Below are 16,046 nucleotides of genomic sequence, written 5' to 3' on the forward strand. Positions count from 1 at the left end.
GTAAAAACAGTCTATGTGTGTGGAGATCAGGGGATAGAATGGGATTGCAGGTAGAATGCTTCATGGAGTTATGCCTCAAATTAGATGTAAAGCATGATATATGAAATTTTTGGGGAAAAGTGTTCCAGATTTAGGGGAACAAACTGTGAAAAGGCCCAAAGGCAAATGAGAGCAAAGAAGTAAATGTGAAGAATGAAATTTAAAAGTTTATTAAGAATCAATTTTCACAGAGCCCTGTATGACATTTAATCGGCTTGGGATTCGATTCTGTGATTAAAGGGCAGCTGTTAAGACTTTTCATTAAAGTACTTCAATTAAATGTTTAACTGATTTTTAAAAAATTTATATATTTATATATATATAATTATATTTAATTTAATTTATATATAATTTATATATATAAATCTGCCTGTGATGCAGGAGACCTGAGTTTGCTCCCTGGGTCAAGAAGATTCAAGAAGATCCCTGGAGTAGGGAATGGCTTTGTGGCTACCCACTTCAGTATTCTTGCCTGGAGAATCCTCATGGACAGAGGAGCTTGGTAGGCTACAGTCCTTGGGGTCACAAAGAGTAGGACAGGACTGAGATTCTGATTGAATTAAGTTCAATTAATATTTCAAATAGTTTGTTGCATTACTGATCAGTCTAGAAGTTAGGGCTCACCTTAGGCAGAGATGGAGTAGTCTATTACTTATCTAGTTTGATTCAAGGGCTAGAAAACTTACAAAGCTTAAAATATCCTTTATTGGAGTGCTGTGGAAACCCAAATACTTACTCTGGGTATTACCCAAATTCTTAGTCCTTTTGAAGATTTAATCAAAGTATTTTACACGTGTAGAAAAGTCTATTACATTAGGATCATCATTACTATAGGACACCATTGGCTTATAACATGTAATGTGTTGTGCTGTGTTTAGTCACTCAGTGGTGTCTGACTCTTTGCAACCCCATGGGCTGTAGCCCGCCAGGCTCGGCTGTCCATGGTGATTCTCCAGGTACGAATACTGGAGTGGGTTGCCATGTCTTCCTCCAAGGGATCTTCCCAACCCAGGGACTGAACCCAGGTCTCTCACATTGCAAGCAGATTCTTTACCATCTGAACCACCAGGAAAGCTCATAACATGTAATGGGTGGTGTCAATTGAAAGCAAAACACCAGAAATAATCTCTGTCTCTCTTTAGTCGCTAAGTCATGTCCGACTCTTGTGACCCCATGGACTGTAGCCTGCCAGGCTCTTCTGTCTATGTGATTCTCCAGGCAAGAATAATGGAGTGGGTTTCCTTTTCCTACCAGAAGTAATAGGGAAACTTAAAAGCTCACAAAGGAGTTATGGAGTCAAATTTCAAATATAGCATACCAAAATTATATTTGTTTCAAGGATACATATGTTATGTGTATTTTCAGATTCAAAGTCAATTTAAATACTATATATATAGAGAGATATATATATATGTGTGTGTGTATATATATATATATATATATATATATACCATTTATAAATAGCACTAGATGGTGATTACAGCCATGAAATTAAAAGACGCTTACTCCTTGGAAGGAAAGTTATGACCAACTTAGCATATTAAAAGGCAGAGACATTACTTTGCCAACAAAGGTCTGTCTAGTCAAGGCTATGGTTTTTCCAGTGGTCATGTATGGATGTGAGAGTTGGACTATAAAGAAAGCTGAGCACTAAAGAATTGATGCTTTTGAACTGTGGTGTTGGAGAAGATTCTTGAGAGTCCCTGGACTGCAGGGAGATCCAACCAGTCCATTCTAAAGGAGATCGGTCCTGGGTGTTCATTGAAAGGACTGGTGTTGAAGCTGAAACTCCAATACTTTGGCCGCCTAATGCAAAGAGCTGACTCATTGGAAAAGACTCTGATGCTGGGAGGGATTGGAGGCAGGAGGAGAAGGGGATGACAGAGGACGAGATGGCTGGATGGCATCACTGCCTCGATGGACATGAGTCTGAGTGAACTCCGGGAGTTGATGATGGACAGGGAGGTCTGACATGCTGCGATTCATGGAGTCGCAAAGAGTTGGACATGACCGAGTGATTGAACTGAAAAAAAAAAAAAAAAATATATATATATATGCAGTTTTAAAATCCTGTGCTGCTGCTGCTGCTGCTGCGTCGCTTCAGTCATGTCTGACTTTGTGCGACCCCACAGACAGCCCACGAGGCTCCCCCGTCCCTGGGATTCTCCAGGCAAGAACACTGGAGTGGGTTGCCATTTCCTTCTCCAATGCAAGAAAGTGAAAAGTGAAAGTGAAGTTGCACAAGAAAAATGCACTTATGTAAAGAATTGTTAAATGTAGAAGACTACTTTTGTAGCTGTGCTGTCAAGAGTAGCTCTTCAGAATGTTATGTTTGAAAGTTAAAAGCCCTGGAAAAGTTAGCATAAGGCACTACTGTGAAGGGCTATTTAGGAGGAAAGAAGAATATCATCCCTGAGGATTTTTATGTTCTTTAATAGAATAGTCACCAAAAAAAAAAAAAAAAAAATGGATCGAGAGAGACAGAGAGAGACAAAGATAATTTTTCCTTATTTCCCCCTACCTTTTTTTTTTTTTTTTTCCTTAAAGGTCTGAACCAAAGTATGTTAGTGGGAATTAGCAGAATATATCTTACTGAATCTGAATATTCTGTATATGTCCCGTAATTATATGGTGACTTTTACTTTTCAAATGAAGTAGGACTTATGTCACCAATGAGTTCATGTTTTATAGTGTCTTATTTATTTGAGGACAGTGTATGTGTGTGCATATGTCTGTGTGTATATATGTCAACTTTTACAGCAGTACGAACAATTATCCTGAGTAGCAGTATGATTGCATTGGAAGTATAGTTCTTTAAAAGCTGATGGACAACTGTTTTCCTCTTTAGCCTTGTTTTGAATCAATGGAACACTGTGGTGAAATCAAATTATAAAGAACTCGCTTTTGGTTAGTATTTTAAAAAGTAGAATATTTCTGCTTGGCACAAGTTTAACAATACAATCAATCTCCATGATTAAAGTGTAAGGGGAAACTGAAAACATCTGCAAATGTTCTATTAATTGCCTATTAAGTACATGTATATTCTGAGGGGAGCTGGGATATTTTCCCCATAGTTCTAAGTAGTTCTGAGTATCTGGCCTGCTAGACAAGAACAAGGGACAGATTCCCTTGGACTGGTAGGAGATAGAAAATGGTACTGATTTATGGGTACAGTTATAGAGTAAATTTCAGAACTATGAAAGTAACAGATATTTGTTAGTGAAAATTTGTTAGCAAGGAAGGGTGCTGAAAGCAGAGGAAGAGCAAATAAAACAAACATCACATATAGAAGATAACTGCATGTTATAGTTTTTCTGTGTTTCGTGAAAGTTTGTTTCTTCATGGATCATGGTCTAAAATTTCCTTTTGGAATAATCTGGGTTAATCCCATTAGCCTAGCACAGTCTGTTTCCCATTACACATATGTACTTTTTCTCATTCACCCACATATTCATTCATTCATTTCATGATTTTTCCGTGGGCAGTCATCCATGGGAAACAGTTTTTTCTAGGATGAATCTCAACTCTGTATGCTGCCAAAAAATTCTCCTAGGTATAAAATTATTCTTTATTCAGAATGTTAAGCCATAGTCAGTTTTCTGGTATAATTACAAAATAAATTAATGTGAATTATTTAGAATCAGGTCCCTGGATATAATCTAAGGGTGGATATTCAGTTATATATAGAAAATTAATTAAGAGACAATTTACAGCATTATAGAAATGCCCCTTTCAATTGTTCACAGGGTTTCTGGATTCATATCCAATGTACAGATTTTATGTACAGAATTCTAATTGGTTATGATAATGAAGGATTAACTGATCAATCAGCTACTGTTTATTAGTACTTACTAATATTATAAGTGACCTTATGTCCTTAACTAAAACATTTTTACATTAAACTGTGAACCAGCTCAGAGATTCAGTCACTCTTTAGACCAGTAATTGCACTAGACAATTCTCTCTTTGTGGCCAAATCATAATTTTCAGTCTTCATCTACCATAATCCTCTGAATATTTGAAACTGGTGACCTCATTCTATTTGGAACACTCCATGAGTTTCCACACACCAGAACACATTTTTGGCCTACACCTAAACTCCTTTCACGGTCTCCTCTTTTCTATCTGTGCCATACAATTTAGTTGTTCTTGGAGGTGCTGTTATAAGCCCTATTCTATGATTTTTCTATGTATTTTCTCTGTGGATCTCTGCTACTCTCACTGCTTTTCTTTGGCTAACAGGTATGTGCGGATGATGACACAAATTTTCATGCTCAATCTCGCTCTTGAGCTTTTATATATTAGTACAATGTAACACAATTACAATTAATAAAATGTATTGTTAAATATTTCTACCAAAAATGCACCTTGAGGACATCAAACCTAACATCCAAAACCAAACCTAACTACTCCTTATACTTCACCTCATTTTCCTCCCTTATTCTCTATCTTGTCTTCCCAAACCCTGAGAGTCTTTCTTGATTTCTTTATTTTCTGCCTCTAGATGCAATCAGTAATATGTATTCATTGTTATTTCTTGCATTTATCCACTTCTTTCCATCTAAATTCGTGCTTCAGGCTTCATATTTAATCCTGGATTTTATATTGACTTCAATAGATTCCAGCCTTGCCTTCCATCCTATTTTTCCCTATTACTAAAAATAGTAATATTTTTACTATTATATATTAGTAATCATTCTAGTATTTAATCTGATTAATTTACTTGCTTGTAATTGTGTGCTTGGCTCTATTTATTTTCTCTAACATGCATTCAAGAGCTTTCATGATTTCGTCTCTGCTTATACCTGTTTTATCCTCTGCCCTCTCTACTTACCCTATGGTCTTGTTAAACCGAGTATTTTGCAGTCTCATGAACAAGCATACCCTCTCTGGCTACTTGGATTTTGCATAGGATTTTTGCTGTAAGTGATATTTCTTTTATTCCTTCATGTGACTAATTCTTACTCAGTTTTGAGCTTTGATTTAAGGAGTAACTCCTCTGGGAACCTAGACTATCTCTCTTGGTACCTCCTAAGAAGAGTTCTAGAACCTTGTTCTTATCTCTGTATTAGCAATTGCAGGCATTAAACCCAGCGATTCCCAATGACCTAGGGGTATAGACTGGTGAGCAAAGGATGAGGTAAATTTCAGTCCCTATTCCCTAGCTCCTCTGGGAGACTGCACAGAGTATTGTAGGACACAGTTGGTACAACCAACAACACACTTTGGTCCTAGTATTGCCCAGTAGAGCTGGCACAAAGTAGGTATCTAACTTATGATAGAGCAATTAAAGTAGTTGAAGGATCAGCCTGAGTTTTTTTTTTTTTTTTCTTTTAATTAATTAATTAATTTTAACTGGAAGACAATCATTTCATAACACTTTGGTGGCCCCTGCCACATATAAACATGAGTCAGCCACAGGCACACATGTGCCTCCCCTCATTCTGAATCCTTTCCCACATCCCTCCCCCATCATCCCAACCCCATCCCTTTGGGTTGTCCAAGAGCACTGGCTTTGAGTGTCCTACTTCATGCATTCAACTTGCATGGGGTTATTATGAATTATACTGATTTATTTTTAGTGACTTCAGAGTTATTTTCATTACCATTTCAGGTTACTTTTGGTGTTTGTTCCATCAGATCCTACTAAGAAGAAATAACCTGAAATGCAGCTCTACTAAGGTAAATGTAATCAATAATCTTGAATTTATTTGAAAATGCTAATTATCTGTCAGTCCTCTTATTGATTGAGCACATCTTCTGGATTATTAAACTTAGAAATCCTGTGAAGCAGAAGTTAGCAATACAAACAAAAAAATTAGAGCCTTCTTTGGATAATTCCACCATATAAAATTCCCAGTGCTGTTGTAACAATGTACCACAAACTGACTAAAAAAAAAAAAATTATTCTCTCAGTTTGAAAGCCAGAATTCCAAAATCAAGGGACTCACAAGTCCATTTTCTAAGGGAGCAAACTTCCTCGTCCTGTCCTAGCTTCTGATGATTGCTGGCAATCCTTGGCATTCTCTGGCTTGCAACTGTGGAACTTTATTTTCTACCTGTCATCACATAGCCTTCTCTTCTCTGTCTGAACTTAAAACGTCTTTACAAGACTTTTTTTTTTTTTTTTTGGTAAGGATCCCAGTTATTGGATTTAGAGTCACCCTAATCCAATATGACTTTATGTTAACTTGATTACATCTGCAGTGACCCTATTTCCAAATAAGTTCACATTCACAGACAACAAGAGGGGTTAGCACTTGAACTTTTTTTTTTGAGGATGCAATTCAAATCACACCCACCATATATACTACTGCTTACTCTGTCAGTCTATAAGATTCACTTTGAAAATGGAATGAATACTTATCTTGGAGGACAGTGGGTCTGAGCCAATATGGTTCTTTTACTCTGCAACGTTCTTTGATTCATTTCTCATCTAACTTCTCCACTTATCCACTCATGATATTACCTAGCTAAAAGAAAGAGGCCCCTTTATCTTTGAACAATCCCTTCTTATCCTCTTACACTTTGGCCAGCTTCCAAACCCAGCTCTTACTCTTTTATAATTCTCAGTATCCTTTCATGCCAAAACTTGAAAATTGAGCTCTCAAAATATGTATTGGTTTGTACTCACTGTTCTCATCCTCTCTAAAACCACTTAAGTCAGATGTCTTCTCCCTCCTGCTATGATGTTCAGTTCAGTCACTCAGTCGTGTTCAACTCTTTGTGACCTCAAAAACTGCAGCACGCAGGGCCTCTCTGTCCATCACTAACTATCAGAGTTCATCCAAATCCATGTCCATTGAGTCAGCGATGCTATCCAACTATCTCATCCTCTGTCGTCCCCTTCTCCTCCTGCGCTCAATCTTTCCCAGCATCAGGGTCTTTTCAAATGAGTCAACTCTTTGAATCAGGTGGCCAAAGTATTGGAGTTTCAGCTTCAGCATCAGTCCTTCTAATGAACACCCAGGACTGATCTCCTTTAGGATGGACTGGTTGGACCTCCTTGCAGTCCAAGGGACTCTCCAGAGTCTTCTCCAACACCACAGTTCAAAAGCATCAATTCTGTGCTCAGCTTTCTTTATAGTCCACCTCTCACATCCATACATGACTACTGGAAAAACCAGAGCCTTGAGTAGATGGACCTTTGTTGGCAAAGTAATGTCTCTGCTATTTAATATGCTATCTAGGTTGGTCATAACTTTCCTTCCAAGGAGTAAGCATCTTTTAATTTCATGGCTGCAATCACTGTCTGCAGTGATTTTGGAGCCCAGAAAAATAAAGTCAGCCACTGTTTCCACTGTTTCCCCATCTATTTGCCATGAAGTGATGGGATCGGATGCCATGATCTTAGTTTTTCTGATTGTTGAGCTTTAAGCCAACTTTTTCATTCTCCTCTTTTACTTTCATCAAAAGACTCTTTGGTTCTTCTTCACTTTTTGCCATAAGAGTGGTGTCATCTCATATCTGAGGTTATTGATTTCCCCCGGCAATCTTGATTCCAGCTTGTGCTTTTTCTGGCCTAGTGTTTCTCATGATGTACTCTGCATATAAGTTAAATAAGCAGGGTGACAATATACAGCCTTGACATACTCCTTTCCCTATTTGGAACTAGTCTGTTGTTCCATGTCCAGTTCTAACTGTTGCTTCCTGACCTGCATATAGGTTTCTCAAGAGGCAGGTCAGGTGGTCTGGTATTCCCATCTATTTCAGAATTTTCCACAGTTTATTGTGATCCACACAGTCAAGGGCTTTGGCATAGTCAATAAAGCAGATGTTTTTCTGGAACTCTCTTGCTTTTTCCATGATCCAGCGGATGTTGGCAATTTGATCTCTGGTTCCTCTGCCTTTTCTAAAATCAGCTTGAACATCCGGAAGTTCATGGTTCATGTATTGCTGAAGCCTGACTTGGAGAATTTTGAGCATTACTTTACTAGCATGTGAGAAGAGTGCAATTGTGTGGTAGTTTGAGCATTCTTTGGCATTGCCTTTCTTTGGGACTGGAATGAAAACTGACCTTTTCCAGTCCTGTGGCCACTGCTGAGTTTTCCAAATTTACTGATGTATTGAGTGCAGCACTTTCACAGCATTATCTTTCAGGATTTAAAATAGCTCAACTGGAATTCCATCACCTCCACTAGCTTTGTTCTTGGTGATGCTTTCTAAGGCCCATTTGACTTCACATTCCAGGATGTCTGGCTCTAGACAGACACTCACAGACATCTCTAGATGGTGTGAGTGATCACACCATCATGATTATCTGGGTCGTGAAGATCTTTTTTGTACAGTTCTTAATGGCAACCCACTCCAGTATTCTTGCCTGGAAAATCCCATGGATGGTGGAACCTGGTAGGCTACAGTCATGGGCTTGCAAAGAGTCGGACACGACTGAGCGACTTCATTTTCACTTTCACCTTCTGTGTATTCTTGCCATCTCTTCTTAACATCTTCTCCTTCTGTTAGGTCCATAAAATTTCTATCCTTTATTGAGCCCATCTTTGCATGAAATATTCCCTTGACATCTCTAACTTTCTTGAAGAGATCTCTATTCCTTCCTATAATATAATAGGATCCCCGAGGAAGGCTTTCTTATCTCTCCTTGCTATTCTTTCGAACTCTGCATTTAAATGGTATATCTTTCCTTTTCTCCTGCTTTTCACTTCTCTTCTTTTCATAGCCATTTGTAAGGCCTCCTCAGACAGCCATTTTGCTTTTTTGCATTTCTTTTCCATGGGGATGGTCTTGATTCCTGTCTCCTATACAATGTCATGAACCTCTGTCCATAGTTCATCAGGCACTCTGTCTATCAGATCTAGTTCCTTAAATCTATTTCTCACTTTCACTGTATAGTCATAAGGGATTTGAGTTAGGTCATACCTGAATGGTCTAGCGGTTTTCCCCACTTTCTTCAATTTAAGTCTGAATTTGTCAATAAGAAGTTCCTGATCTAAGCCACAGTCAGCTCCCAGTCTTGTTTTTGCTGACTGTATAGAGCTTCTCCATCTTTGGCTGCAGAGAATATAATCAATCTGATTTCAGGGTTGACCATCTGGTATGGTGAAACTGCCTTTAAGGTCACTGATGGCCTTTATGTTATTATTTCTGGTAGTTATTTCTCTATTTTCAATATCTGTATCTCTTAAGAGCATTTACCATAATTGTATGCTCTTGTTTTCTCTACTAACTCAGTGGTCACTCTTTAAAATCTCTCTTGATTATTACTCTCCTGCCTCATAATGTAACAGGGCTTAGGCCTTGGTCTTTTTTCTTCTCACTAATTCACTCATATGGTGAGTTTTTATATCTCATTTCTTGAAAATACCAATTATATGTGGATGACTCTCATATGTATACATCCAATCCAGGCTTCTCTCTTGAATCCCATACATGTTTATCAACTGTCTATTTGATATTTTCACTTGAATATCTCATAAATATCTCAAAAACAGTATTTCTGCACTCTCAGATTGACATCTTTCTCCTCTTTTATTCCTGAGTCTCCCCCCTCCCCCCACAACCCCTAAAAGAAAACCAAAAATTATCCTGCTCTTGATACATTCATCCCAGATCTAATTTTGGACAACTCTTTATAGCTGCTCAATTCTAAGAATTTTGAATCAGTGTAGATCTTCTGTTTTTCTCACAACCTGCATGCTGTCCGACAGGCATCAACCTCCAACGTATATCTTATATCTAACCCTGTCTCTCTCTTTCCTGCTGTCACCCTCCTTGGGGTCATCAACATTCTTCTCATAGATTACTTGAATAGACTCCTAAGTAGCCTCTCTACCCTCCGACCCCTTGCTCTATTCTCAACAAAGCATCTAGAATGATCATTTACAAACAAATATAGTCATTACTCCTCTGAACAAACCCTAAAATTGTTCTACATTTTTCTGCGAGGAAAATTCAGAGCCTTTCCAATGCCTGAGAATGTAGTAGCTGATTTGGGCATCTTTTCATGTTATCCTTCTCTCTACTTTGCTGATTCTGCTCCAGTTACTCTTGTCTCTCTGCTGTCATAGGGTCTTTGTACCAGCTATTCCTGATGTGTAGCTCAAACCTCCTCCAAGCCTTTATTCAGAATTCACCTTCTCAATGCGTTGTAATTAAAATTGCACCATTCTCAATTCCCAGTTCTCTTTAATCTGATCTTTTTATTTTTTTCCATGTCCTCTTTGTCCTTTCAATATGTTATAGTATGTGTGGTATTTATGTACTATTGTCTGCTAGAATGCTAAATCTATAAGACTAGAGAATTCTGTCTATTTTATTTGACTGTTCCAAGTAGCTAGATTAATGTCCTGCACATGAAAGATGTTCAAGTTTGTACTCTTTGAGTAAATGAATGAATAAACTAGCAGCAATATAGTTAGTAGTGTCACAGTGGATGCCTGAAATCATGATATTTGTTCATTTTATATTCATTTAGGAATAAGATTACAAAGAAAAATAATGTTGTTACAATAGTCACCCTCATTGTTGATAGTGAGTCTTTAGATTCCTAGGGATTTTTTTACATTGTTGAATTTGATACATATCTATGTTATGTAAGTATCTATAAAAAAGACCACTGGAATTTACAAGATTAAGTAACTGGATCAGGCTTAAATAGCTTGTACAGTGGTAGACTCAGAGTCAACACCAGGTCTGTATGAGTTGAGATTCCACTTTAACCATTCTACCATATTACCACTTCTACAACCACTTAAAGAGAAGGTGGAAAGTATTTTTTATTTCCTCAAACACATATGTGCTCTTACATGTAGCTGAGTGCCATTTATTTATGTGAGACAGCTGCTCATCATCCAGCCCTGAATTTCTTAGTCTGGATTTGTTAAAACTATCACTGATATTGTTATTGTGTATTTTTTCTTTTTCCTGTTGTCATCAACTTCTTTTTAAAGCAATCTGTGACACGTTGAGAAATGCTTCTAGGAAATAGCTTTGCAACTCAACAATAGCACTTCAGAACTAAGTAATTTAATATTTCAGAGAGGAATGTACTGGATGCACCAATTTCCTCAGGGCTTTGTTTGGACTCACAGAAATGACAATGTGCTGCTCTGTAATAGGTCTTGAGCTTTCTTCACAATAGTCTTTTTATATCGGTGGCCCAGAAATCACTGTGACATTTGCCTTAAAGAGGATTCATTAACTCTGCCTTACTTATTTGGTCACTTTTTAAAAATGTAAGATGGCTTTCTGAAATAAATAATTTTCTTTCCTGTACATGGTTTTAGTCATATTTCTTATGAATTTGAGCTCCAATTCAGTTCCCATTTAAAAAAAAAAAAACTTTTTTAGTTTATGTCTAGTGAGACTTCAAATTCCTGGATAGAGAAGAAAAACCTAGGCTTTAATCTGATAGAATATCATATATCTAAATTCAATGAAAGCCATGTGGAGCTTCCCGGCAGAGAGACCAGAAGCAATAGAAAAGACTGAGGAAACTGTATTGTCACCTCAATTCAATTTCAAATGTTCACATTCTGAAGCACTCAGATTTTTTAAAAAAATCACTTTTTATAAGATAACACTTGCTAATTATAGCTTTCAAAACTAAAAAGGAAATGTTAGCTCAGGAAGAGTACTGACTGTTTAACAGTTGTAAATTTGGAGAATATTTGCTTAAGAAATGCAGGTCAGATAAATATACAACTTCTGTAGTAGAATTATTTACTAGTGATACCTTATGACAAGATGATTGAGAAATTCTTACATTTCTCAATTACAGCTTAATTATACAACTCAGTGTAAACCTATATGCCTTTGTGGGATGAAAGGGGAGAACTGAGGTTGGGAATGCAGATAAATGACTTTTTTCTCAAGAGAGCCAAAACTTTAGAATAGTTGTTAAACTGTTTTGATTAACTTGAGTCTTATATATCAAGAGCTGTGACTCTTTATGAATGCAATATTATTACTTAAAAACAGTAAAAGTTTGCAAACTTCCTGGGGAATTTTGATTCCATGTATCTTTAGTGTTTGGGCTCTGGAACTTGGGACCATTGGACATGTAATTATTTTATCTATACAGTTTGTGTTCTTTAGTTAAAGATTCTGTTTTTTTATAATAAACTTGTGTGGTGGTGGGTAGTCATGTGTTGAATACCCTGCACAATAAATTTGTGTGGTAGGTAAGTCATGTGTTGAATATCTATTAACCTTTATCCTGGAAACATATAGTCATAACACAAAAATCAGACATTAATATTACGCATATTTGAAGAACAATTTCATAAATGTAAATTCCTATGTATTTGTTGCTTTACTCAGAAAAATTTGCCCATATAAATGGGCAGCCTTCAGTTAATTTTGTATTTTATTATCTAGGGTTTCCAATCATATCTCATACCAATAAACAGGTGTTACTGAGTTTAGAAATATTTGATTGCTATATGTAACCTTCACGGGCTTCCCTAATGGCTCAGACAGTAAAAATCTTGCAATGGCAGGAGACTCAGGTTCAATCCCTGGCTTATGAAGATGCCGGCTACCCGCTCCAGTATGCTTGCCTGGTGAATTCCATGGACAAAGGAGCTTGGCAGACTACAGTTCATGGGGTCACAGAGTTGGACATGACTGAACAGCTAACACTTTGACTTTTTCAAGCTTCACACACCTATATTCCAAAAAGTCTCCAGTGGATTCTTACCTCTGACATTTAGTTTTTCTGAAGTCAAAAAGAATTAAGGGGATATTTCTGAAATATTTAAATTCAGAAGTGAAGTGAAGTGAAGTCACTCAGTCGTGTCTGACTCTTGACGACCCCATGGACTGCAGCCCAACAGGCTTCTCCAACCAGCACTCCGGCATGAGTGCTGGAGTGGGTTGCCATAAATTCAGAAGTCAATGTCAAAACTAATAGTGATTTTCAATAGGCATTTTATTAGGTACACACAAAGTTATTATTTGAAAGAAAAGCAGTTTAAAAAGTTGGCTTGTGATTACCGCTAGGGAAAGAAAGAAGGCAGGTACCTTGGTATAATCTTCTTGTAAACATCTTGGTAAGTGGACCTCCTAGAAAAGACACAAATGGTGCTTGCCAGGAGGCTAGTACTTACCTATGAAATGCTTTTAGCAAGATGTTTCTGCTTTAGGGTTGTTTACAATAAGCAAAAGTATTGTAGGAACTAATGAGACATGGCTTCCAGAAAATGTCATGTAAGCCATGTAACTGAGGGTATAAAATGGGTATGTTTCATAATAAACTCTGCTTACTCTTTAAGGTATCCCATAAACTTCATGGGACATTTCTTATATTACTCTGAGCCTGGGAGTGAATGCCTAGTGTTTACAGAAAGGACATGGTCATACAAAATTTTCACTGTCTCTAATTTACTTATACTCCTTGATTGCTTTATCTTTGAAGTTACTAGTAATGCTACTTTAGTAAGGTTTCTGATTTGTGTGAATTTGACTTTATTCAGTGTGACCCATTAATGTTAGCTAAGGAATCCTCAGCATTCACTTCTCCATTGATTACTAGTTCATATCTTCTATAGCAGATATGTGGTATTTTTTAAATAAAAAATTAACTTTGTATAATGCCAGTAGATAATAATTTAGTGAATCATTTAATAGCTCTTTAACAGACCTAGGACTCTGTTTCTACCAAATATGTAGATAGCCAGTGCTTCAGAAATTAACCCCCTGCCCAAATGTTGCTTGAGTAGGAATTAGATACTTTAGAATGGGTTTTAACCCACACACAATTAGATCATTATTCTATCGATCATAAAATATTAATAACATTATAGTTATTTGAATACATTAAAGATCTGAAATACTTGTTTCTTTTTAATAGAAAATTTTAGCTTATTATTGGTAACTTTCAACTGCATTTTTAATCTGCATAATCTTCTCAAAGCATGTAAAAGATTGAAACTCCCAAGCTTTCACTTCAAAAGCATAAAAATATTTTGGTATATTCTCTTTCAGATATCTGCTTATTTCTATTTATTTGTTGTAGCCTAATCTAACTGGAAGTATATGAGATATCTACATGAGAAATAAAGAGAATCTTTCAGTTGTCTTTCAAAATCCCAGAGAAGTATACAACCCAATGATCAGAGAGAAAACCCCAGACTGTGAATTCATTTCCCACCCAAACATAGAACAGACATTTAACTAAAAGCTGTATATATGAACAGTGAAATTAATGGGGAGGAAATTTCATGTAGAGTAGAAAATGAGAAATAGAAGTTGGAAAGGGCATTAAGGAAGATTGCTCTTATGTCTGGTTCTGATGAGTCAAATTCCTGTCATACTAAATTTATCTACTGAATTCTGTTGATGAGAGAAGTTTAATGAAATCCAATGTCTAGGGCTTGAGAATTTAGACCCAAAAGTATAATTCTTCCATGAGAATAAGACATTATTTTGGAACAACTCAAGAGATATGTAATTGCTAGAGAGCTTACCGGATAGCTTTTAATATAAATTCTGTGATATGATGACTGACACATATCAGCTTGTAGTTATACTAACAGATATTGCTGTTAGATATATATTAGCTCCTGGCCACCTCATGCAAAGAGTTGACTCATTGGAAAAGACTCTAATGCTGGGAGGGATTGTGGGCAGGAGGAGAAGGGGACGACAGAGGATGAGATGGCTGGATGGCATCATTGACTTGATGGACGTGAGTCTGAGTGAACTCCGGGAGTTGGTGATGGACAGGGAGGCCTGGTGTGCTGCGATTCATGGGGTCGCAAAGAGTCGGACATGACTGAGCGACTGAACTGAACTGAACTGAATGTAACAAAGATATATAACTCACTTTACTTGTATTATAGTTAGTAAAAGAATTTCTAGAAAGAATATTTAATATAAGAATTTAAATGAAATCTTAGACTTGTGTAGGGGACTAAAATCAGAAGAAACATAAATTAATTTTACTTAAGGAACCTAGGAGAATAAATAGAAATGTTTAATAAATATCAACAGGATGATCAGCTACTAAGCAAATAGATAAACATTCATAGGTTTATTAAGAAACTGCATGAACAGATATAGAGTGAAAATATAATTATCAACTGCTCCAAAATATAAAATTATATGTAATCATTTAGCAATAATACATATTATGAGATTTATAAGAAGAAAAAATATTTTTTTTCAAAGATATATCTACTTATTAAGGAACTAGAAATTCCTAGATGGAAATATTGTTGCTATAAAGATTTCTAATCTTTTTGAATTCATTTATAAATCTAATAATTTTCCAGTCCCAGGCCCCTTATGATTTTGTGGTGACTTGATTAAGTCATACTAAGGTTATTCTGGAAGTGTAACTAGTTTAGACACATGTTGGCACTCCACTCCAGTACTCTGGCCTGTAAAATCCCATGGATGGAGGAGCCTGGTAGGCTGCAGTCCATGGGGTTGCTAAGAGTTGGACACGACTGAGTGACTTCACTTTCACTTTTCACTTTCATGCATTGGAGAAGGAAATGGCAACTCACTCCAGTGTTCTTGCCTGGAGAATCCCAGGGACAGGGGAGCCTGGTTGGCTGCCATCTATGGGGTCGCACAGAGTCAGACGCAACTGAAGCAACTTAGCAGCAGTAACATTAAAATATATTCAGAAAGTTACAATAATTTTAAAGAAAAAGAACTAATGAAATCCCTCTCACACACACAAAATTTGTAAGCATAGCCTCATATATATATATTTCATTGATTATATAATGAAAGTAGTCAAAAAATCACTGGAGAAAAAGGGGTTAGTAATTGATACTGGGAATTATAATAAACACTTGAAAAAAATTAAGTCATTTCTATATGTCCTTTACATGTAGATTTAATTCCAGAGGCATTAACATTTAAATGTAAAATTTGGATATATAGAAATTCTAAGTTAAAAACTGGTGACTTGTCATCTTGGAATATGAGAGTCCTTTCCATACATAACAGCAATGAAGGAAAACATCCAAAACAACAAACAACCCCAAGAAAAGAAGTGAATCTGACTTAAAATTTTAAAAAATATTTTATTAATA

General features: G+C 36.6%; 1 long non-coding RNA gene across 6 annotated transcripts in view; it reads left to right on the forward strand.

Moving 5' to 3' along the window:
• The window catches only part of LOC147370846 (uncharacterized), a 290,061-nt gene that overhangs the window by 40,030 nt on the left and 233,985 nt on the right, over positions 1-16,046 (forward strand). For all 6 annotated transcript variants that reach the window (XR_015166194.1, XR_015166196.1, XR_015166192.1 and 3 more), the window contains one exon: positions 5,654-5,721. This is a non-coding gene — a long non-coding RNA (uncharacterized LOC147370846). The remainder of the gene's footprint in view (positions 1-5,653; positions 5,722-16,046) is intronic.

The sequence above is a fragment of the Bos grunniens genome, chromosome 6 (genome assembly GCF_055505025.1).
Source record: "Bos grunniens cultivar Pamir isolate PY7600 chromosome 6, Bosgru_T2T1.0, whole genome shotgun sequence".
Classification (NCBI taxonomy): Eukaryota; Metazoa; Chordata; class Mammalia; order Artiodactyla; family Bovidae; genus Bos; species Bos grunniens.